The 25977-nt window shown below is 43.5% G+C and overlaps 1 protein-coding gene across 1 annotated transcript in view; it reads right to left on the bottom strand.

Annotated features, from left to right (window-relative positions):
• LOC138287955 (putative tetratricopeptide repeat protein 41) overlaps nucleotides 1-25977 on the bottom strand; it is a 574376-nt gene that overhangs the window by 480634 nt on the left and 67765 nt on the right. Inside the window, exon 3 of the mRNA XM_069228994.1 lies at nucleotides 24632-24765. The gene's annotated coding sequence lies outside the window, so the exon portion shown is untranslated. The remainder of the gene's footprint in view (nucleotides 1-24631; nucleotides 24766-25977) is intronic.

The following is a 25977-nucleotide window of genomic DNA, read 5'->3' on the forward strand; positions in this document are numbered from 1 at the left end:
TGTAAAATGTATAATAGGGGAGGCGGCGAGTGCCGCGACCCTTAAACCGGCTCCTTGGAGCCTCCCTGGTTTTCGCCTGAGCCGCGGCATCCCCCGCGACCCAAGCGTCAACCGTGGTGGGCGTCGAAACCCGAACGCCGGCCGCGGCGCTCCCCGCAACCGGGGCGTCGGCCGCGGCGAGATTGGCGTGCCGCGGCAACCGGGGCCCGCGGCCGCGGCGAGCACCGCGGTGAGAGCCGCGGCGTAACAATAGCACATGTATATGATCCGCCACCCCCACCTGGCACAAATCAAAATTTCTTGAACAGCCATCCCATTTATAATTTAGATCTTTTAGAGGCAACATGTTTAATCTTATCAGAATACAGAAACGCCTCACCCCTTGTGGTAAATTCCAAAATAGGTAGGGCTGAGGGTGTTTAAAAATCACCAAATTAATCAGAACCTCGAATCTCCTCTTTTGGCAATATCTGTCAAAAAACTTTTACACATTCTAGCCTCTTTTAAATTCTGTTTAAATACAGGAGATGGTCAGGCCAAGATGACATCAGAGTCCAACTCTAGAATTTGCAGGGCAAAGTTGTAATTTCTTTAAAAAACTGGATTTATCTCTTAGCATACCAAAAACTTATTTGTACACCTCAAGTCTTAGAGAAGATTCAGCGCTTTGGAATAGGCAAAATGCCCTCCGAACCACTGCAGCTAAATCTTGTATAAAAATATTCTTAATGCCAAATTCAAGCCTTAAAGCTGCAGTAGGTACCATAGTATTACAAGGAACCAGACATCTTAAAATGTGTTTCCTTTTGATCTAAAAACTTCCAATTTAATATCTCTATGCAATTGCATACAAAATAGTGGCTGGGATCTTCGCTTGGTAAACTGATGGTAGATAGTTAAAGTGCTGCCACCCAACTGCTTTATGAAAAAATGTTAAACCTTGTGCCTGGGAGAGGGCCTTGCTAACATTATTTCATACATGTTCTTGGTCGCTAAGTGAGAGGGACAATGTTTTCCCCAAAAAGCAATAAGCCTTTACCCGCTCAAGCTTATGTTGGCCCACAAACCACAAGAAGTTTATTCTCTTACGAGATTTTTTCCCTAGAAAACAAACTATTTGAGATTTCAGAGCATTAGTTTTTAGATAATGTTGCTCAGTATAGCGATTAAGAGGATCCTTTTGGAGTAAGATCAATCACCACTATATCGTCAGCATATAAAAGACAACATATCTGATGCCCTCCGATTTTAGGTGAAAAGCCCTCACTATTCTCTAAGGCACTAGGCAAATCATAAATATACAGCGAGAAGAACAGCGGTGCCAACAGACACTCCTGCTTTAATCCATTTTTTGTAGGAAATTCAGAAGACAGACCCTGATCACCGCCTAACAATACTTTACGCCAAGTGAAAGAGTGTAAGGCTATAATCAAAATTAATAGGTTTACTGGAATACCTAGCTTAAATACCTTCCTCCACAGGATCTCACGGTCAACCCTGTCAAAAGCTGTTGAGAAGTCTACAAATTCAACAAATACCACTCCACCTTTAATCTGAACATATTTGTCATTTAAAATGTGCATTACTAAGATATTATCAAGGGTATTATGCTCCTACCTAAAGCCAGTCTGTTCCAAAGCGAGGACAGAGTTTTCCTCAACCCACGCTTTTAAGGTTTAGTGGAAGGGTAGCATTAAAGGGTTGTAAAGGTTTTTAGGATTTATTAGAGGTAGCTTTAAGGGGGTAATAAAAGATTTTTAGAGTTCAGGGGTGGGTAGCATTAAGGGTAGAAAGTTTTTAAGGGTTCATGGAAAGGAAGTGATAAGCAACAGTAAGAGCATTTTAGGATGTCAAGAAGGGTAGCGTTAAGGAGGTAAGAAGGAGTTTTTAGGCTTCAGGCAAGGGTAGGTTTAATCAGCAGTAAGAGGTTTTTCACTGTTCAGGGATGTTTAATATTAGGGTTAGAAGAGGGTTTTTAGGGTTTAAAAAAGAGTAGAGGCTAAAGGGTAGGGTGGTGTTTTTATGGTTCAGGGAAGGTAGTGATTAAGGGTTTTTAAGGGGTGTTCATGGTTCAGGGAAGAGTAATTTAAAATTACAGTATTTACATTAATATTTAGGAACTATATCTGAAGTAAATTAAATAGTATAGCACTGTAATTTCTAAAAATGAAATACAAAATTATAATTACATTATCTGTTTGGAATTTAAATATATGAAGCTAGTAATAATACTTGCAAACCTACCTGCTGAGTAAAGGCACAGAAGATGTAAAATTGTGATTTAAAGGTTCTTTTGATGTGATTACCTTGATGAAAGAATTCCCATGTAAAGGTTGATGAAGGGATGACAGAATGTAGAGAGAGTAGTAGTCAATGGCGAGCCAAATAGCATCAAAATATTTCTACTTGGATGTCTTTCAAGACCCTAAACCTGTAAGCTAGGAATTAGGAAGAAAAACACTATTCTCTCAAGGACTGCCATTTTAAGGTATCTCTGAAGTTGATGATGATGATGAAGAGGAAAGGGAGGGCTTGTACTGCAATGCAGCAATACATTCCTCCTTATGGACCACCTCCCATCTGTGCTGCTGCCAGAAAACTACAGTGGTATGTGTGTGACCTAAAGGAACTTAGGTCAAGCTCTTTTTCCAACACAATAGTTTGACTTGATAAAGAGCCTTTGCTCCCACCGCTTGCTACATAAACAATCACAGCTGCTTGAAAGTTGAGCAGTCTTTCTGTGGAAGTACACACATTTGGCTGAATCAAAAGTTGTACTCAGATGAATCAACATCTGGGCAGAGCCACAGTCCATCTCCGTATTACTCCTGAAAGTTCTTTTTTTATCACATCACATTCGGTGACAGCTACGTTGTCAATGCAAATCTAAAAATGATGCTTCACAATTAGCCAAAGGCAGCAAACTAATGACTGCTGCTGTGGAGGAGAAAGCTATCTTCAGGCTGCACTTATATGTGGAACAGTCATCACACTTTAGAAGGCACCTAATGAAAGATCTCATGTTTTTTTATTGTTGCTTTTTATCCTCTAGCAATGTTCCTACATTCAAATCAGTGCTATTTCACTTTTATCTTTAGGCACTTTCTGTGTAGTCACATCAGTGACTCTTTTTCATTGCTATACCATTTTTATCTCCAAGCATTTTCTGGGCAGTTAAATTAGCAACTCATTTTCATTGCTATATCATATAAAAGAGATTTGTTGTATCTGCAGTTTAACTTTTTCTATATGTTGGCAAAGGCCCCTCAATCCTCAGTAAAACCCCTTTCTCCCTGCCTAGTGCAGTCCGCTTCTGCACTGTTACACCCTTCCTATGCCCTGTCTGTCCAACACCCATCCTCTTTCCCGCTCAGTCACTCTTCACTGTGCCCACATTAATTTCCCACCTTCACATCGCCCTACTGTCTCATTATTATGTTTACGCTTTCAGGGCATATCAGTACCAGAATCATATTTTTACTAAGGGGAAAAAAGCAGAAGACAAACATCAGCAGTCAAATTAAGTCTGATAAAAACAATGGGGCCTATTGAGAAAGGAAGGCTTAAACATGAGTTACTCTACATATGTAAGTGTACTCTTGCAGTTTTTAGTAACTTTACTACTTTAGAATATTTTCCATTTATATGTATAAAGCTACTCAAAAGTGTTGACATATGTCTCCATTCCTGAAACAAAGGTTGGAATCAAATTTACAAGTGTAAAGTTACTAATGCCAGAAGGTAGCAGTAGTAAGTCCAGCACCACATATGGCCAACCAGTGCTGCTGCTAACCCGTCCCCATGAAAATAATGAAGGCAGGGACTTAAAATAGAACTCCATAGGAAATATTCTTAAATTAAATTATGTAAAAAAGGTAAAAATAGAAATATATTTAATGTAATGTTTAAAGTTATGTAAAAACTAAAATATATTTTTTAATGTATGTTAACATATGCTAACCTTTTTTGAATGTACAAATTAATATAACATTAATTTTGTTAAAATAAAATTTAATTACTCTTAATAAGTGATATACATCATTTCGAATAATTATTAATACATAATAATACATATTAAACAATATGTATTTTACTTTAGGTGGGTATTGTTACGAATTTAACATGAAAAATATTGTTCATTTAATTCACAATACTTATATTATTAAATTTCTAATTAAAATTTGTTAATAGTGATGTACAATTTTTATTTAGTCCTACATTTAACATGCATATAAAATTACTTTACATTAATATTTAACAGAAAAAATATTTTTACAATTTTTCTTCATTCATATTTATAAAAACAACAGGTTATTGAAACATTTTAAAATAAAATAATACATACTTTTCCTTTTTATAAATAGTTGTTAACATTAAATTACGTGTATTTATAATATTATCTAGTTTCTGTAATTTCATTTAACAATATTTCCTAATAAGTTGTATTTTAAGTCCCTGCCTCCATTGTTTCTATTGAGGGTAATGCAGTTCAAATGGTTGGACTTAAGTGATGCTGGACTTACTTGAGCTTTGAACCAGAGTACATTTACAACAGTTTGTGGGTCCCTTATGACTGTAGTACCTTTAAAAGTACATTTTGTGAATACAAATGGGATTACTCTTTTGTGGGTTTCTCCCTAGACCAGTCAGTTAACCCCTTAAACCTCTCCTCCTTACACTTCTATAACAACCTCCCATTTAATTATAAGTATGCCTCCTTTTCCAGACACCTTCTCCGGTTTCTCCCACATTTACATGTGTGAGGGATCTCCCCATGAAATAAATAGGAGAGTTGCAGGTGGATTTCTACACTTATATGTTTATGAAGTGCATTATGTAGTAAGGTGTAGTACTGTAGTACTACTTTGCCTACTACAAAATGCAGTTTGTGAATCACACCAAATGTTTGGTGTTTATGAGGTACAAAGCATGACTGGATGACCTTTTGATGTAAACAAGTCTCCTGCTAATAAACAAAGATATGAAATCAGTTGTGAGCTCAAATTTAAGCAATTTCTTGATTTGCTGGAAAACATATTGTTGGACTCCGTATTGGTTACCCACATTTTTACTTTTGAATTATTTTGTAGTTGTGTTGTGCTCCGGTTTCAATTTTGACATTGATGCAGTAAGCACTCTGATGCCTCTTTTGTGAGCATTTTGCAAGAAATTGATACAGTTACCTAAAATTGATCAATAGGAAATATTAAACATGAAACAATAGATGCTAATTAGGATATGGTTGCAATCTATATACATGTAATTACTTTGTACTTAAAAGAAAGAGTTACTTCCTCACAATGAAACCGAGTTATAATGTTTTTACATAAATACTTATATTAATGTGACTAACAAGTGCAGGTACCAAAGAATAAAATGCTTATTTCTGCACCGCACCAAGATGCTCAGCATTTTTCAGCATTTTTGTTTCCAAATGTAGCTCTTGATATGCTTTTGAAGGTTTAAATCATGAATGCACAGTGTGTAAAAGACCATATTCAGAAATCAGTAGCTTGCATTCGCTTTTCCAATTCACTATCAGGCCTTCAAAAAACCTACTCTGAGATTAACAACTTATTGTAAGCGATTTCAGTAGAACACAGGAATATGAAAAGGCACTTTGGGTACAAAATTCAAGCTTTAAACCTATGCTTTAACATTGTATTTGTTGTGTTTGGAAAGCTGTATTTCCAAACTTCTCATCCAAAAGGTGCAACCCCCGTAATTCAATTTATAACCAAAAAGGCTGGGGACTGGAAAGGAATGAATAATAATTGCTATGGAAGCGTTTTTTCAAAATCTATATTTTTATGCAATAAATAACAATAATGAATAATGATTTGTATGATTAATCCAAAATGCATATGATAAGCTAACATAATTACAGCTGAAACGAGTTTAATATGACATATAGAAATGTGTTTATTGATATAGATATTAGATATTCCACCCTTATATGAAAACCCTATCTTGGATATTATGGCTGCTGTGTCTGTCATTCACTTCTGTGTTCACTCTCTCCCATTGTGTCCCCCTGGGCATCTTCGCTCCTCACAAGCTCTGCAGAGCAAAGTCAAGCTAATGTAATTTTTTTCATGTTGTGCATTGAATGAACATTCTAGTGTGCTAATTGTTGCAGGCTTCAAGGTTCTTCTGCAGTAGGTCTGTTGCAGAGTGTAGTCTTATTCATTTGTGTCTCGCCTCATTGTTGAAATGTTTCATATTTTGTTCGAACACTTCTGGATGGCAGTATCACAGGAGATGCTGGATGCTTTCTAAAAATTGAATAGTGCTTATGTATTTAGGTAATGATGCTGAAACTTTTGATTTGTTAAAGAGTTGTTATTTTAGATGGTACAATGATGATTCTGCTATTTTACTAATTTGTTGTGCAAGAATTGAATATAGTAACCCTTGATTCTAGAAGTGAGCCAGAATTTTTGCTCCCACACAGCCCTAAAGAAATGCACTTGGCTTTGTGTTTTTATCATTAGGCGAGCCTTCTAAAACATGCCCTTGCATTTATCAACACAACAGGTGACTGGTTAGTTAGGGGTCAGGCGACCAGCTGATTTGTTGATGCCTCCTAATTCTGCTACAGGCCATAAAATGTATCTCAAAGCCGTCAGAACAGGAAACCCAAGGTGTGTGGTAGGGTTGGATAAGAACTATTGTTTGTAGAGGAACAGTTATTACTGATGAATGCCTTGTGACAATACAACCCTTGGGGACAACTCGAATTTCACAGGCTTACAGAATCTTTGCCATTCATCACTGAGATGGGAGCATAACAAAAAGATGTAAAATAAAAATAATTGAAGTACGTTATAAACCGTCACATATACCGTGTTATAAGGCCTGGCATACATTTACAGAAACACGTAATTCTGCACTGGAGCGTTTCGCTGTATCCTCAGCTTCCCAGAATTACATCATTATGACAACGCCAAGAACACCTGGCCTGGGGAATAATGTTTCATGAGCTCAGCGTCGCTTTTCAGCAATTAGACATACACTTCCAGACATTCCCGAGAGATCCAGGCGAATCTTGAGATAGAGACAGTGAGGAGCACACACGTACACCTTCACACACACAGGCACGAGTGACAAACACAAGAACCCGCTGAGAGACAGGTGTACACAAGCAGGCATACAGACATGATTAACACCCGTATTAATACACAGAAGACAGTGAGGCATACACGACAAAACACACATACAACCTTCACTCACAGTCACTAACGGGGCAAACACACATGCACCCACTAAGATGCACGCGTATACACAAGCACATATACAGACATAGCTCACGTGCACCATACACACAAATAGGATCAGGTGAGACACACACATAGAAACACGCAAATGTAACCTTTATACACACAAGCAACCTTCACAAAAACTCAAGCACACGCACTAACAGACACAACTAAAACCCGAAAATATAACCTTCGCAGGAACATACACCCAACCTACATAAACATACAGATGACAAACACAAGTACATATGTAAATATCACTCGCACATACAGTATGTACGAATGACACAAGACGTACGCTACACACAAACATGCGCCCTTTACCCATGCAGGGAAAAGTACACCACCCTCGCGCTCAAACTAAGAGACGCATAGAAGCGCATGTATAGACGCAAAACGACAATCACGGTTGTCGCCTTTGTTTAAGCTAGATCCTGATAAATGTGTATATTCACACAGATGGCAACGACACTCGACCAGACTCTGCCGCCCTCAATTTACTATAATGTTTCCATAAAATATGCAACTGTCTTCATGTTACTTCGTCACAATTTCCAAAGCTGGGAAATGCAGTTTCATTTCACTTTCGCCAGAACTAAACATGACCATAGATGACAAGTTTCCCAGGTCCATGCGTGGTGTGCTGCTCCAGTCCAGAGTTTTTCCTTTGAATTCTGGGACTTGTTTTAGAATGGAATTATAAAAAAAACTACAACTCCCAGAATTCAAAGAAAAAAAACTGGACTTGGGCAGCAAATCATACACGGACCTAGGAAACTTGGCATGGCTGCATGACTCGTATCCTAACATGAGAGTTGGCATCTTTAACCAGATCAAAATATATCAGCTGCAAAATGGAGGTCACTGAGACAATACCTGAGCGCCTCAATATATCTGTAATTTAAAGCAGTGTTATCTTCACAGCGAGCAAGAGTGATTGCAAAGACAAATAGGAATGCACGACTTCATTGCAACTCCTATAATTTCTTTAATTTGCTATAAACACTTCCAGTTAACAAGTCTATAATCCCAGTGAAAGAGCTATAACAGTTTTGTGCTGATCTCGACAGAGACAGAATGTTTTCGTCTTTGATTTATGAAAGTTGCACGTATATTTGCTTGGCTTGAGAGCTTTCCACGGTCCTGAAAATCTACAGTATTGTTATTTTATTAATGTATTTATTTTATTTCTACAATATGTATAACATCCACGAACAACCCAATGAGAAAGGCAGAGAAAGCGGGCATCTAAACTGCAAAGAGAAAGGGATGGTTATCAAAATAGAGGAGTTAAATAATTTTTGGAATCAAACATACCCAACACTAGAGGGAGGACATTACAGTTTGGTAGTGGAGTGTGTGGCCACCCAACCTGGAATGTTTCACCTTGGTTACATGGTAAAAGGTAAGAGGAGAAGACGTGACTTGGCAATCTCACAGTAGGCTTTGTGTATGATACACAGAATTCTGAAATGAAGACTTTGCTTCAGCAGAAGCCAATGCAGATTTTATGTCAAGATAGGGGCTAGCATTATGCATAGAGCTTTTATTCACCACTTCTTCTGTGCAACTCCTTTACTTGAAACAGGGTAGAATTTCCTGTGGCCGGGGCTTGTTGTAATAGCCATTTTAAGAATCCCTTGGAGTCTATGGAGTGCCACCTCCGAAAGGCCTAAATTAAGTCCCGTACTTTAGTTAAACTAGGCTGGAACCGTTGTAGATACTGCTTTAGCATGCAATGAAATGAAAAAAAAAATGAAAAAATATTTATAGAGTGCACTTATACTTAAGGGCGTCTTGGCGCTAAAAAAACTACAAGGAGTAAAGCAGAGCTGAGGCTAGATACTTAGCCAACTTTTAAGAGCCTTTCTAAACTAATTTTGAGTAGCAGTAGATTTAAGGTGTAGGGGTAGATTACTCCACTTTGTAGCAGTTGCCCAGGAGAAACCTCTTCGCCACAGTGGAGACTGGGCACTCTGGATGCCACCACATTCTTAGAAAAAGTAGAATGAGATATCTATTAGGAACATGCCATTGAAATTTAGACCTGAAGGATGCTGGACCTAAATTATGCAAGGCTCTATGTGCTAAACATAAAGGTTTAAGGGTAATATGTTTCCTCACTGGAAGCCAATGGGCCTTGCGCATTCTTGGGAAACGGACTGATATATGGGTACATCTAGTATTTGTCGGGCAGCTGCATTTGCCCATTCTGAAGTTTATGAAGCAGCTGCTGCTGTGCATTCAAATAGAATCAAGGTTACCACTATCTTTATTCCACAGGTGAAGCAGGATAGGGTGAACATTTTTCTTGAGGATTCTAATAATAATAAAACATGAAGAATTTTCCTTAATCTGGGCAGCAAAAGTAAGCACGTCACCAAAAATCCCCCCCAGATTTCTTGCTGCACTGGTACGTAGAGGAACAAGGGCCATCTCGCAGGGCCGCAAATAGGGGTCAAGGAAGATATACTGTTGCCAAAAAGAAGGACCTCTGTTTTTCAGCATTACGTTTAAGACAATTCCTGCATGCAGTTACGAAAATTAAGTGCTTCCTCTTGTTCATTACTGGAAATTAAGACAATGATCTGGGAGTCATTGGCATAAGACACCACAGAAAAGTCAAAAGATTGAATAAAACTACCGAGAGGTGTGACATAAAGATTAAACAGCGTCATTCTAAGGGATGAGCACTGTGGGATTCCACATGGGAGAGAGTAGGTCTTAGAAGAGAAATTGTTGAGGGTGACACATTGCTCTCTAACCGAAAGACAGGAGATAAGAAAATCTAGGGCCTTATCTCTAGTACCTAGATTAAATAGGTGGGAGATCAACACCGAAAGACTAACAGTGCCACCAAAAGTCGAACAAAATGATGGCACCCTTGTCACCTCCATCTACAATCGATCTGATTTCGTCAATAGCAGGAACCAACGCTAATTCAGTATTATGGCCACTTCTAAAGCCGGACTGGAAGGAACAAAGGGCCAGATGTAGCAACGTTTTTGCATGTCGCAAACAGCGAATTCCACTGTTTGCGACTTGCAAAAACCTCATTGCGATGCCCAATCCCCGTTTTGCGAGTCGGTAACCTGGTTACCGACTTGCAAAACGGGACTGCGAGTCGCAATTAGGAAGGGGTGTTCCCCTTCCTAATTGCGACTCGCAGCGCGATGCTGCATTGCTTTGTGACCACGAACGCGGTCGCAAAGCAATCGCAGTTACCACCAGTGTCACACTGGTAGTAACCCATTCGCAAAAGGGAAGGGTCCCCATGGGACCCCTCCCCCTTTGTGAATGGCATGGAAAACATTTTTTCAGAGTAGGTAGTGGTCCTATGGACCACTCCTATGGACCACTGCCTGCTCTGAAAAAATGATGAAACAAAAGCGTTTCATTTTTTCGTTTTGTAATGCATCTCATTTTCTTTAAGGAAAACAGGCTGCATTAAAACAACAAAAAACTGCTTTATTTAAAAGCAGTCACAGACATGGTGGTCTTCTGTCTCCAGCAGGCCACCATCCCGGTGAGTGCTGTGAGTCGCAAGGGGGTCGCAAATTGCGACCCACCTCATTAATATTAATGAGGTGGGCCTTTGCGACCCCCTTGCGAGTTCGCAGATGGTGTCAGGGACACCATCCTGCATACTGAATTGCGACTCGCAAATTGCGAGTCTCTCTGACTCACAATTTGCAAGTCGTAATTCAGTAATTACGTACATCTGGCCCCAAAAGTTCATGTTTTTCAAAAAACAATGTAAAGTTCCTGATTGATCACCTTTTCAACTGTTTTAGCTGGCTAGGACAGAAGAGAAATGGGGTGATAGTTTTTTAATTTCAATAGACTTTCAAGAATTTAGGGAGCAAAGGAAATGCTCTTTTTTATTTCCAATGGAAATACAAGAATTCACGAAGCAAAGAAAGTGCCTGCCTCCGCATCTGAAGAGTTAAAAAACAAGCAGAAGAAACAGCACTGATTTGTTCATTTTAGAGGAACTTTTCATCAATTCAGAACCTCACGGATTTGCCCTTGGGGCTGTAGTATGAGTGGCCTTAAACACGAGATGGGCTAAGACAGAATCATGACATTATTGCTTATGTTTGCCAAGAAGAAGCAAGCAGTTTGGTGTTGCTACTGAACTTACGAAATTCTCACCTATCCAAACTTGGCTGGCTCACAGTAAGTGTTTAAATTAAAACCTAAACTTGGGAGAGTATTTGCCCAATTAAACAAGGAGTTGGATATTGTCACCATACATTAATCCTTTGCAAATGTGTTTAATAGGATTGAGTAAGGGGCCATCCTAGTCATTAAAATGTAAAGTGGAAAGTGAGGAACCTTGTGGATTTACCAAACTGTTGGATCGATTTAGAGGTAGAGGCTTGCTTTGGCTGAGATTGGTCAGAAAGGGGGCAAAGCCACTAAGCCAGTAGCTCAACAATTCCCAGTTCACTAAGCGTGCCTAGGAGGATGGTGTAGTCCAATGTATCTAAAGCGGTGGAAAGATCTAACAATCTCCCACCAGCTGCAACCCCAATGTCCAGGGATTTCCTGAGATCACCTGTGGCCACCAGCAGGACAGATTTTGTGCATCTATGAGAGTGAAAGCCTAGGTTTTTGGGGGGTTAAAATTTCTGCTTTCTGTAGGAGGCTGGCCTGGTTTGTAGTGGGTACCTTGGGTACTTACACCAGGTCCGGTTATCCCTTATTAGTGAAATGTAGAAGTGTGTTATAGCAGCTTAGGCTGATAGAGGTAGCTACAGCAGAGCAGCTTAGGCTGAACTAGGAGACATGCAAAGCTCCTGTAATACCACTTATAGTTTCACAGTACTTATACACAAGTAAAGACAATACTCAGCGTTACCAAAAATAAAGGTAGTTTATTTGGGTGACACAAGGCAAAAAATATCTTAGAGGCAATACTCCTTCTGGAGGGAAGAATTGTACACAATATATGCACTAAACACCAAAATAAGGTAAGTAATTAGACATAGGATAGTGCAAACAATAGGAAATGATATAGAATGCAATGGGAGATAATAGGTCTAGGGGCAACACAAACCATATACTAAGAAAGAGGAATGTGAATTACAAATCCCCCCCCTAGACAAGTGTAGTGTGTAGAGAATAGCTGGGAGAGTACAAATACAGCAAAGATAAGTAAAATGCCCCACCCCAGGGCCAAGGAAAGTAGGAGTAAAGTATTGCAAGTTTCCTTATGACACACTACAAGTCGTGGTTAGAGTTATTGCAAAAACCAAGCAAGACTGCAAACAGCAAATGGTGAATTCCTGGACCTGAAGACCTGCAAAGGAAGGAGACCAAGTTCAGAAGTCAGAAGACGTTCCAGGAAGCACAAGTGCCCCTGCCAGCCTAGAAGAGGGTGCAAAAGAAGAGTCCCCGTTTGGACGAATACTGCAGAAATGCACCCAAGGAAGCTGTCAGCAGGTTCCTGCGTGATGCAATGGATGTCCCACAAAGAGATGCTGGATGCAGGCGAGTTTTGGCGCTGGATTAGTCCAACAAACCTAGGTTCTGGCAAAGTCGCATTTTGCGTCAAAGTGGCGCTGTCTGGACCTAGGAGGGACCACGGGGCCTCAACTCTGCGTGAGGAGGAAGATGAGGCTCAGCACTTCAGAGAGCTCTCAGTCGACCACACAGCACCCACAGGAGTCCCAGGACACGGGGACAATGGAGGTGGAAAATGCGGTTGGTGCAGCACTACAAAGGAAGGTCCCACGCCGCTGGAGGTAAACTCAGTGAGTTGAGCATCGCAGGATAAAGTGCTGGGGACCTGGGCCAGGCTGAAAGGAATTTTGCAAATAGTGCCCAGAGGCCTCAAGAGATGAGCAGACGCGGTGCACAGGGGTACTGTCGTACTCGGGGAAAGCAAGCTCTTACCTCCTCCAAATTCGGACAGCAGGACCTTAGGACACTCTGTGTCGAAGGGGTCCACCACCTGTGTACCAAGGAGCACGCTCGTCACCAGGAGAGGAGTCCAAGAGAACCAGTCGTCGACTCAGCTGGTGCCTGCAAGAGCAGGGAAGTGACTCTATCGCTCCACTGGAGATTTCTTCGGTCCTTCTGGTGCAGGGTGAAGACAGGGAGTTCCCAGACTGTGCACACCGTGGGAACTGTTGCAGTTGCTGACTGGAGCTGATGTTGCAGAGGAAAAGTAGCCCTTCTGGATACTTTGTTGCTGTTACAACGGTTCCTGGAGCAGTCTGCAATCGATCCGAGGTCAGAGGATGAAGTAGTAGTTGCAGAGGATTCCTGCTGGAAATTTGTCAGTAGAATCTTAAGAAAAACCCACAGGAGAGACCCTAAATAGCCCTGAGAAGGGGATTTGCTACCTTATCAGATATGGACCTATCAGGAGGGTTCTCTGACGTCACCTACTAGCAATGGCCACTCAGAGGCCTCCAGAGTGTCCCCACACCTTGGAAAACAAGATGGCTGAAGTCTGGGACACACTGGAGGAGCTCTGGGCACCAACCCTTGGGTGGTGATGGACAGGGGAGTGGTCACTCCCCTTTCCTTTGTTCAGTTTCACATGTGTAATGGCGTTCCCGCAATCACAAAGTTCTGGGAATTGGCCCTGAACTATGTGGGGGCACCTTTGCTAGTGCAAGGGTGTCCTCACACTTAGTAACTTTGCACCTAACCTTCAGTAAATGAAGGTTAGACATATAGGTGACTTATAAGTTATTTAAGTGCAGTGCAAATGGCTGTGAAATAGTGTGTGCACTATTTCACGCAGGCTGCAATGGCAGGCCTGAGGAAGGGTTTGCCTGAGCTCCGAATGGGTGGCAGAGGAAAAGCTGCAGCCCATAATGATCTCCTGGAATCTCAATGCCCTGGGTACCTAGGTACTATATACTAGAGACTTATAAGGGGGGTCCAGTGTGCCAAATGAAGTTGGTAAATGAAGTCACTAGCCTAGGGTGACAAATGTAAAAGCAGAGAGAGCATAAGCACTGAGGTTCTGGTTAGCAGAGCCTCAGTGACACAGTTAGGCACTACTGACAACACACACATTAGGCCATAAATTATGAGCACTGGGGTCCTGACCAGCAGGACCCCAGAGAGACAGTCAAAAACATACTGACATACAGGTAAAAATGGGGGCAACATGCCAAGAAAGATGGTACTGTCCTACACTTTCCAAAGATTGCTTTCGAAAGATTGAGCATGCACACTGATGAAAGTATGATAATAATGTTTTTGATAGTCCAACCACTGATGATGTGTCCAAGGAATTTAACAACCAAAATGGGGCACAAATGCTGCAAAAGATGAGCCTCATTTAAGGCTATATAAGGTTGCTGATCTGCACAAGAACTGTGTCCTGGGTGGCCAAGTAGAATATGGACCAGTTTGTCTTAGGTTAGACAGAGATGTGGTAGGAGCAGGGGGCATGGACAGCAGGGCAGCCTTGATGCCATGATCTATGGTTTTATCTTTCAAAATAAAATAGAGGCATGTTTATCACAAAAGTCTTGAGAGGCTGAGGACCACAGTTTTGTGCATTTAGGGTGAAGGGAAGTATTGAATACTGGTGTATTGCTATCTTGCAAAATATTCACAATTAGGTAATAAAACCTGGTTTACCTTTAGGGCGGGTTTGTTTATAACATATGTCCCTATAATATTGGAACCAAAGCTAAGCTATATCAATTTAATGACGGCATGTGTAGTGGCAGGAGTAGAGCACCGGAAATTATCACCAAAGGCAATGGTTATCTATGGTCCAGCTTTTTCTTTTAGTCAAAACTTAATTTTGACATTTGTTCTTTCAGTCACATGACAAGTGTTATTCAGGCTTTCAATGCCAGTGGCCTTACATATACAATGGGAAATACTGTTTGTGCCCGTGGGATACTTTGTTATTGCACTATCAGACCACGTTTCTGAGGAAGGGGAGAAAGGGTATTGGGCAGAAGAGTTCTGTCCTGGTTTTTGCTGAAGAATCCTTAACTGCCAGGAAAGGAGGAGAGGATGTGACCCGGCTCCCAGCTGCTGGTTGTCAGGCGTTCAAGGCAGAGGAGCTCCAGGCTGCATCAAGGACAAACGAAGCCAGCAAGGTCTCGGTCATCGGCTCTCCTTTATTTGCCAGCCGAGAGGAGCTCCGCGGTGTGCAAGAAGCGTGTGGGAGTGGAGTGAAATGGGCGAGGCCTCACAGGATATGCAGCTTCACGGCCTCAGAGCATCAACTTGGTCAGTCCACGCGGGCTTGGAAGGTGAGGCTCTGGGGCAGGGTCAGCTTGGGATCATAATTAGGCCCGGGCAGTCTAAAAAAAAGTGGCCCACATTCCTGAACTAAAAGGTTGTCAGGGCACTCATGATCGTACAATTGAAGGTACGTAATTATTCAAATCTTCAGTGTGGAATAACACCATAGAGAGTTCATATGTTCTTTAATTATAGACATACAGAGTCCACCTTGATACAAGAAAATCGTCCTTAAATTTCGATAATATATACAGCAAACACAGCCAACACATGTTTCGTCTTATGAGAATGTATTCCCACAGACTTCATCAGGGCTTATAATCAAGTATGTATTATGTGAAATCTACTCATTTCCAAGCATTATCTAGTAGAATCTTCATTACGTGTATAAAGTCCTACATTAAGTCATCTCATACAGGAATCTGCTTGTATTCCCTATCTATCAACAATATCGTCTAGGAATCAAAAGGAGAACTCCGTGGTGCGAATATAACCACAGCGTTCCCAGTATCTGAAAATCTCAGATTCCTGTATGAGATGACTTAATGTAGGACTTTATACACGTAATGAAGATTCTACTAGATAATGCTTGGAAATGAGTAGATTTCACATAATACATACTTGATTATAAGCCCTGATGAAGTCTGTGGGAATACATTCTCATAAGACGAAACACGTGTTGGCTGTGTTTGCTGTATATATTATCGAAATTTAAGGACGATTTTCTTGTATCAAGGTGGACTCTGTATGTCTATAATTAAAGAACATATGAACTCCCTATGGTGTTATTCCACACTGAAGATTTGAATAATTACGTACCTTCAATTGTACGATCATGAGTGCCCTGACAACCTTTTAGTTCATTGTTAGTTTCCCTTGAAACATTGGAGGATTAAGGAAGATCCTCTTGCCAGGAGCACCGTGACAGATTTGGATTGTCAATATGATTTATGGACTCACTGTGAGCGCCCAATTCCTATGACTTGCTTCCTATGTGCTTTTGTCTTAAATTGTTGGCCCACATTCCTGGACAGCTCCCTTCCATGAAATACTGTTTGCTTAGCCTCACTAGAAAATATTTTGGAGAAATGTGACAGGGCAGGGGTCAGGTAAAGCACACAGCTGATATTGCTCCAGTAACAGAGAGGTAGAGGCCAAAGGATACAAAATCACCTCACTGGAGATTGCCTGGCAGGGGAGGGGTTAAGAAAAACAAATTACTGCTTCTCTGTGGGACTAAGGTGAAAATTACCCAATGGTCACAAAATCACCTGCCCGCACCCTCTTCTCCAAGTAGGCCCTGCATACAGCCATGCCCTGAATGTAATGGCCCAACTGGGATGGGAGCCAGAGAAAAAAGATTGCTTCTGGGCATGGCCGTCCCTCAGGGGGCCAAGGTGAGAATGGCCTGGGGGCAATAGCAATACCTGGCTCCTAGCCATCTCAGCCTAACCCCTACCGCACCCATCATATCCTGAAGAATGATGCTCGCCTGGCAGGGGAGTAATAAAACAAATGGCATGCCCTGGGGCGGTTGACAGAGGTCCTAAAAAAAACGGCCCACAGGTCACCCTTAGGCATCGGCCCATCGGCCAATGTCTGACTGCCCACCTTACCAATCCGACCCTGCTCTGGGGCCCAGGGCATGGGAGCACGGCCTGAAATCTAGTAGGGGCCATCTGCTTGCTAGTCTGCTAGCGCTTTTGCCAGAACCATTACTGGATGCTGCCGTCCTGTGGTGTGGCCACCTACCCGGAGAGCTGGAAGCATGCCAAACTCAGCGCCCTCCTGAAGAAACCATCGGCAGACCCCACCGACCTCAAGAACTACCGCCCCATCTCGCTCCTCCCGTTTCCTGCCAAAGTCATCGAGAAGACCGTCAACAGACAGCTGGCCGCCTTCCTCGAGACTAATGGATCCCTCGACCACTCACAGTCCGGCTTCCGAGCCAACCACAGCACCGAGACCGCCCTCATTGCAGCCACTGACGACATCCGAGCCCTGCTCGACAATGGGGAAACAGCGGCCCTCATCCTCCTGGACCTCTCCGCAGCGTTCGACACGGTCTGCCACCGCACCCTAGTGCAGCGCCTCAGCAACATCGGAATTCAAAAGAAGGCTCTAGAGTGGATCATCTCGTTCCTCACCGGAAGAACCCAGAGAGTTCGCCTCCCCCCGTTCAGATCCGAGGCCACCGAAGTCATCTGCGGCGTACCACAAGGATCCTCACTCAGCCCCACCCTCTTCAACGTCTACATGAGCCCCCTCGCAGCCATCGCACGCCATCACAACCTCAACATCATCTCCTACGCCGACGACACCCAGCTGATCCTCTCCCTCACCAACGACCCAGCCACCGCCAGAACCAACCTGCACGAAGGGATGAAAGACGTAGCCGAGTGGATGATGAACAGCCGCCTGAAACTAAACTCAGACAAGACGGAAGTCCTCATCCTTGGATCATCACCCTCTGCCTGGGACGACTCCTGGTGGCCCCCTGCCCTGGGCAGCGCACCCAAACCAACGGACCACGCACGCAACCTGGGCTTCATCCTGGACTCCTCCTTCTCGATGACCAGACAAGTCAACGCCGTCTCTTCATCATGCTTCAACATCTTACGCATGCTCCGAAAGATCTTCCGATGGATCCCCACCGAAACCAGGAAGACGGTCACCCAGGCACTCGTCACCAGCCGACTGGACTACGGTAACACCCTCTACACCGGAACCACGGTCAAACTACAGAAAAGACTCCAACGCATCCAGAACGCCTCCGCATGCCTCATCCTTGACATCCCCCGACACAGCCACATCTCCGGACACCTGAGAGACTTGCACTGGCTCCCCGTCAGCAAGAGAATCACATTCCGCCTCCTCACCCACGCACACAAGGCCCTCCACGACCTGGGCCCCAGGTACCTCAACAACCGCCTGACCTTCTACACTCCCACCCGCCAGCTACGATCGACCAGCCACGCCCTCGCCGCCGTGCCACGCATTAGAAAAGCCACCATGGGAGGAAGATCCTTCTCCTACCTGGCAGCCAAGACTTGGAACTCCCTCCCCATCCACCTCCGTCTGACCCACGACCACCTCTCCTTCAGGAAGCAACTCAAGACCTGGCTGTTTGAGCAGTAGCGGTCCCCCCTCCCCCCCCAGCGCCTTGAGACCCTCCGGGTGAGTAGCGCGCTATACAATTTTTTTGATTGATTGATTGATTGGCAGCTTTAGCAGCCGTTACCATCTTTATTTGCACTATTAGCTCCTCTGTTTTGTTTGGCAAACTGACATCCGCCCAGAGGGTAAAGACGTCTGGACACTGATACTTGACATTAGTCCTTTGATATTTGTAATTTCTTACATAAATATGCTCCACACTTCTGCCCATAAGAGACTGAGACTAACACCATTTTGCTCACCTGTCATTACAGTGTACTCATGTCCCTGCCTTGTTCTTTGTTGAAGGCTACCTTGCAAGGTGGGCAGCTCAGATGCTGGGAGACCCAGTGTAAGGCTGGAGGCTAAAAGAAAAGACTAAGGAAGAAAGCTTCAGCATTTCCCCCAGAGGTTACAAAAATGTGAGCAAAAAGCTCAGGCATTCAAGGATCCACTTGGGGACTGGCTTGACTGAGAGAGCTACCATCCACTTGTGGTGTGCTTACAGTGTGTCCCTCCTGCATGGAGGGTACGGCATAGGGTAAAGGGAATTACCAGATTTACCAAACTCGCTAGGACTCACCAGCCTGAACTATTTACTGTGTTTTGTTGCTCCTCACTCCTCATTCCCACGCTGCTAGAGGTGAGGAGCGATATGCGAGGTGAGTGCCGGGCTGAGCGGGGTTGTGTTGTGAAAGTCTCTAGAGAGTTGGTGCTAGTGAGGGAAGGCGCAGAAGCAGACGAAGGTAACCTGGTGCGGCTTGCACCCAGCCCACAGCCCATTACCCCAACCTGACCCCTTAACTCTAGTCCACCCAAAGGACTCACACAGGGGCTCATTAATCATCATGTAACCTGGCAAATCTCGAGGGCCAGTGGTGGCCTGAAAGAAAAAAAGAAAGCAGAAAGATTTATTAGCTCATCTTGCCCCTCAAGACCAGATTCTACTAATAACTCTGATAGCACTGCAGCCTTCCACAGGTGAATGTGTGGGTGCAACTTGCTATCCGGGAGAGGCAAAACCAAGTTGCTTCCACCCCAAATCACGACAAAATTCAACTTTTTGAAGGACAGCAGGGCTGCTATTTTCTCCAGCAAGTCTAACATAGAGGGGCTCCCTGTACCCTAAGAGTGCGACCAAGCCTTTTGGGGCAAGGAAAAGGGGAAGAGTCCTAAAATTTGCTGTAATAATTCTTTTACCCTCTTGACCCATGAGAATTCAGGGGCACAAGAGGCCTAAACCACAAAAATCGCCTTCAAACCCATGGACGGGGAGACTTGCCGCAGCCTCTGCTCAGCTCATCGCTGGGTGGGGAAGATGTGTCTCTCCTAATCAATTAGAGGAAGACGAAAAAAGAGCATTCCATTCAGGTCTGAAGGTGCCGCAGCTCACATAGTAGAACATATTGGGATCAGCCCACATGTATGCTCAACCACGGAAACAGGACACCAAGGATGCAAGAAACTGCAGGAAAATTGAGATAACCAAACTGTCCCATTTGAGGATTATTTATGTGTCTTTTCGAAAGATCTTTCTTATCTACATTCCAACAAATGGGAAAACATGTTGGCCACGTATGGTAACAAAGCACTGACAAACCCCAGCCCAATTATAACTGGCAACAAAGAACCCTGAGGGCCCAAAGAGTCGCTTTGGATAACAATGCTCGGACTCTTGCCGAGATGAGTGGTGGCAATACATTTCCAGGCGAATAAAATGGGCTTACAGATTAGCCTCCTGAATAAACTAGCAATATATGTAGCTGGAATTGACGAAAAGATTGCCAACTTAAACAATTTAATCAAAAGAGCACAGAAGGAAATAGAATTCTTGCAAGAATGAAGTGATGCCATTCTTGGAAATTAGCCAGGGCACAAAGATACTAAAAACCAGCCAAGGTACATAGATGTTACAAATGAGGCAACTATAAATGAGGCTGGGGTATGGTACTTGGAAAACTCCAGGGACAGCACCAATGAATGCAGTGGTCAGAGACAACGACCAATGGTTCCGGCCCCGGAGAGATACCAGCCTTGATCACAAGCACTCAGGAACCTGGCAGGAAACATCCTCTAACGAAAGGGGAGACCAAACGAAAGAGAGAAAAAACGGAAGGGTTACAACAAAAACTTATCTCAGGCCCAGAACTTGGCAGCTAACCCAATTTTTCACTCACGGAAAGCTCAGCTCTCTCTGCGCAGGATCAAGACCAAGAAGAATCAATCAGGCCCCCGTGGAGGCCATGGCAGAAACGGGCCCATCTCTAGTGACCGCCCAAGGGAATCCAATGAGGCCGAAATAGCTCAAGCAACTGCTTCCCAGGATATTATGGAGTCAGTAATAATTGGCAAATCGGATCTCCACGCAACCCTCGCTCGGCTGACAGCCCAGGGAATACTGTCCACAGGCGTACATCCTTGCTCTGAGAGGCTTCACCATATCCCTAGCTCTGAACATAGCAACATGAATGAGGTGTCTGCCATATGCCTAGGAATTAAGAGGGAACTATTCAACTTGCAAGCTCCTCCCCCCCTCATTACAAGAGAACCTGCAGAAGACCCCCCCACAGGCCTTCAGAGGACAACTCTCACCAGTGCAACGTGTAGAGCCTCAGGAGAATCAGCATTTTTTAACATCTGCAGCTTGCACGTTACTCTACCTCCAGGGGACCATTTGACATTTTAAATAGGGGCAATATTATTAAGCTTGTTTAACCACTTGGTACGCTCAAAAGGTTTATCAAAAGACATCCTCTCAATTGAATTTATAAGTGCGTGTCCAGGGCAGAGAAATTAAACAACTAATGTAACCTGGGCAACATATGAGTTGGCCCACAAGGTCGTGGAAAATGCTGAGACATGTAAGCACTAGGGGATCATTATTACCCCCCCACTAAGGAACCCATGATACCTCCATGTCCTGGAATGTTTGGGAAAACAAGGCACTGCATCGTTTTGAACTAGACCAGTCTATTCAGTCCTAAGAAACCGCCTAAGCAAATCACCAGGTTTCCCGATTCAACAAACTGATGGGCCTAAGGGCAAGCCAGCCTCAGGCTCTGAAGTAGCCGCTAAATGGTGCTGGCTGTCGGAAGCCCTGAACTCAACTAGACGTTTACAATGACAAAGCACTCCTGTGATTGACTCCACAGACCGGGTGGAATATCAACAGGCTGGTTCACAAGCTAGAAGACCCTAAAACCAGATATTCTCTACGCTCATTCCATTTAATGTTCCTACAAGAAACATGGTCACAGATGGCGCTTCACCTGGAGGGCTACACAAATTATTTTATTCCAGCAAACAAGGAACGCAATTATAGGTGCAGCAAGGGCGGTCTTGCCATTTACATATCTGCCACCATATCTGCCACCAGCGCAATTAATTGTCAGGGACAGGATTGCAATGACACAGGTCTGCAGGCAGTTGAATTGTCACTCAAAACATCTAATAGCCAGACTAAGAAAATCACCATGGTAAATCTTTATATACATCCAAGTGCAAGATCACGGTTCAAGTTCTTTGACAAGCTGATCGACATCATGATAGCTTTAAGGTCTGAGAGGCCAAGTCATCATATCTGGGGATATCAACATGTAGCTAATGAACACAATCCTACCAAACAAAGTCACAGAGGTGCAAAACGGGCAGTGGATAAAACCATCTCAAGACATCTCAGGTTGGCACAAAGAGGACAAGAGAGGGAGGGCTCTACAAGGCTACCTTGAACTTCTTGGTCTTAGGGCGCTCAACTGTCGTACATCCCCAGACAAACCAGCAGGCCTTTCATATTTAACGTCTCTGGAGCATCTCTAATTGACTACATCCTTGCAAGCTTCTCCTTGCTCAACACCATCTCCTCCTTTGGTTTTGCGGAGAAATTGGAAAGCGATCATCGTCCACGAGAGATAGCCCTTGACACTGGGCTGAATGACTACGCAGTTGCAGCAGATCAAGGGATCTAAGGGCAGACAATTAATCTCACATCAGATGCACCACAGAGTCTTGCCCAGCACTGGTACTTGCAGCAAAGCAATTAATGGCATCTACACTTACGCCTAGGGAAGACCCTCTGACCAGCTGGGAAATATTCATGCAAAGTTCTTCAACCAGTATGCCAAGCCGGTCAGGGCTAAGAAAAAGACTCAAGCACACAATATGGCCCCTCCTCTAGGGTGGGGAAATAATAATCATATTATAAGGGCCAAAAGGAGGGCAAATCAACGTGAAGAGCACTTAAAAGGTCGCCAGGGGAGCTCACAATACTGTACAACCTACGAGAGGTGAGAAAAACACAAAAAAAGGAGAAAAAGAACTGCTATTGTGAGGGATGGAACTCCTTTCTGGCAAAGTTGCTGCAAGATATCGAGACAAACAACTCCACTAGCTTCTGGCGGACCATAAATGGAGTTTGCAGACACCTTCTAAAAGTGGCTTCCTCCAACATCATAGTCAACCTGGTATCAACCTCTGTACGAACATTACAACCCAGCACTACAGGCAGCTCACCATAGCGGACAGACAGATGTCTGGGAGCCCTCAACATCACTGCCAATGCTCTCTATAGGGAATGAATGAAATACAACTTGGGGCCAGATGTAGGAAACTGTTTGCGACTCGCAAACGGCAAAATTTGCTGTTTGCGAGTCGCAAAACGCAGTTTCCTATGCAGAAATGCATTTTGCGAGTCGGAACCAACTCGCAAAATGCAATTCCGACTCGCAATGGCATCGCAGTTACCATCCACTTCAAGTGGATGGTAACCCACTCGCAAATTGGAAGGGGTCCCCATGGGACCCCTTCCAGTTTGTGACTGGACCCACAAATATTTTTTCAGGGCAGGGAGTGGTCCAAAGGACCACTCCCTGCCCTGAAAAAATACCGAAACTAAAGGTTTCGGTTTTTTTTAAGTGCAGCTCGTTTTCCTGTAAGGAAAACGGGCTACACTTAAAAAAAAAAAAAACTGCTTTATTTAAAAGCAGTCACAAACATGGAGGTCTGCTGACGACAGCAGGCCTCCATGTTTGCGAGTGCCTATACTCGCTATGGGGCCGCAATTTGCGACCCACCTCATGAATATTCATGAGGTGGGTCATTGCGACCCCATAGCGAGTCGCAGTCGGTGTCTGAGACACCGTACTGCATACCAAATTGCGAGTTGCAATTTGCGAGTCGGATGGACTCGCAAATTGCAACTCGCAATTTGGTTTGTTGCTACATCTGGCCCTTGGTGCGTTGTTTCTACAACAAACAATTTTGCAACAAATCGCAAAGGGTCTCAGAGAGGGGGTGCCTAGTCCGAGTGGAATTTCACCAGCCATCTCTAAGGCAGACACAACATTTTGGGCCACCGAGTTAACACCACTTTTTGCCTCCATCCTTCAGCTTAATCGTATACTCACCCTTCATGGCAAGGCTCAATTTTGGCTCCAATCTTTAAGGAGGGGAGACAAAGGGGACCCTGGGAATTATCGCCTGTGGCTTTAACCGATAACAATGCTAAATATTTCCCAGGGGTGTTACTAAAGGAGCTGCATGTTAGGGTTTGTACACAGCAAAGAGCATGTCCCCTCTCACTGCACTAGTGGGTTCTGTAATAGCTCCCTTTTAAACTTACTATTGAAAGCCTTTCTTGTTATCTCACCTTCCCCCCCCTAGGCTTCTGTGTATGTTGTTTAATGTGCTGTTTTGTTTACACATTGGGCCTTGCTTTTACCAAGGCTTCTTTAAAACACTCCTCCCTAGGCCATGTGTTAATCCAACTCATTTGCATAATAACTGAAACTCTGCACACCTTTCAAGAACATGTGCAGCATGTGAGGACCACACCCAGCTCTTCAAACCACACCCAGCTCTGCACACCTTCCAAGAACATGTGCAGCATGTGAGGACCACACCCAGCCCTTCAAACCACACCCAGCCCTGTCTATAAAAGGCATCCCCGAGCCTCACCCAGTGCTTGTGCTCGTCTACCTCCCGCTTACCTGAGAACAGATCCCTCGGCGCTGGCACTCCTGCTCTTTACAGACTTTCATTGACTTCAATGGGCGCAGCTTCTGGCTCTTCCTTCTTCTGGTTTCTGGTTCCTCCTTGCTTCAGCCTCTCTCCTATGAGTAACCTGCAAAAGAGAAAGAAGACAAGGTTAGACTGATCAGTATCTCTTGCCAGCAACAAGTAAGTGCAAAACCTTTTATTACCTGAAAGAACTTTGACAACAATTTCTGGATTCGTGTATAGACAATTTGAAACGAAATACCTTCCACGAACATTGTGATTCAAACTCTTTGTTACAAGAATATTTTGCAGAACTTTTGTGAAGCAAACATTGTTTTTTCTCATGGAACTTTTAAGAATCGAACAGTGGAAACCATTAACAGCAAGGCAAACAGTAAATCAAGGACTTGCACAAATTACATGCTGTATTTTGATGTAAAAGTACAGTATTTGTTTTATAAAAGATTCTGGAAATATGGGAAAAGTGAGTCTGCTATTGGGAATTTAGGCTTTAGTTATATTATGATGAATGTTTGATATTGGTAATTCTGATAACGGTATTTGTTTAATGTTTTAGAAGCTTTACAGTAATAGAAAACACATCCCAGAGCAGTAACACATTCCAAACCTGGAAACTAGAGACCAGGATCCAAGAGGTACTTTTAGAAGAGAATTTCTAATAAATAAAGGGATAGTCAGGAACCCATTTAGGAATAGGTTGCACTTATCTGTTCTTTGTTTATGTTTCATTAGGCACCAGTTTCTACAGAAGTCAGAAAGGGTCGCAGATTTGTGCAGCACTTCAACAGTGGAAACGCAAGAACGGTGTTGTCTCTTTTTTTTATTTTATCCACTTCCCCCCTTCCCTTGAGCTTCTGTTCTTAGTGCACTGTTTTAAAAACTAGTGTGCTGGAACAAGCAGTTTCAGGGTGGGGTCGGATTGTCTTCAACCTCCATCAGAACTGAACAAGAACTCAGGTGAGCTGGGCTTTGACAGAAGCACAAGCCTTAAAAAATTTCAGTTCTGGTGGACGATGAATACCGGGGAAGAAATAGAGGGCATTGACGTCACGGATATGGCGCAGGCCCTAAATGAGGACTTGGCTCATAATGAATCAGTGTCTGGCATCTTGCAACATATGCAAGAGGAAATAGAGAGATTAAAGATGGAGAATACCTCTTTAAAACAGGATTTAAGCAGGTATAAATTTAGGGGATCTCAGTGGAACACAGCTTCTACGCCTTTGTTTAAAACCTCCTCGGAGACAGGGGCGCCATCAAAACATACAACTTTGCCTTCCCCAGTTGAGGTTACTGTTAATGTTCCTAATGTTGT

Source organism: Pleurodeles waltl, chromosome 4_1 (genome assembly GCF_031143425.1).
Source record: "Pleurodeles waltl isolate 20211129_DDA chromosome 4_1, aPleWal1.hap1.20221129, whole genome shotgun sequence".
Classification (NCBI taxonomy): Eukaryota; Metazoa; Chordata; class Amphibia; order Caudata; family Salamandridae; genus Pleurodeles; species Pleurodeles waltl.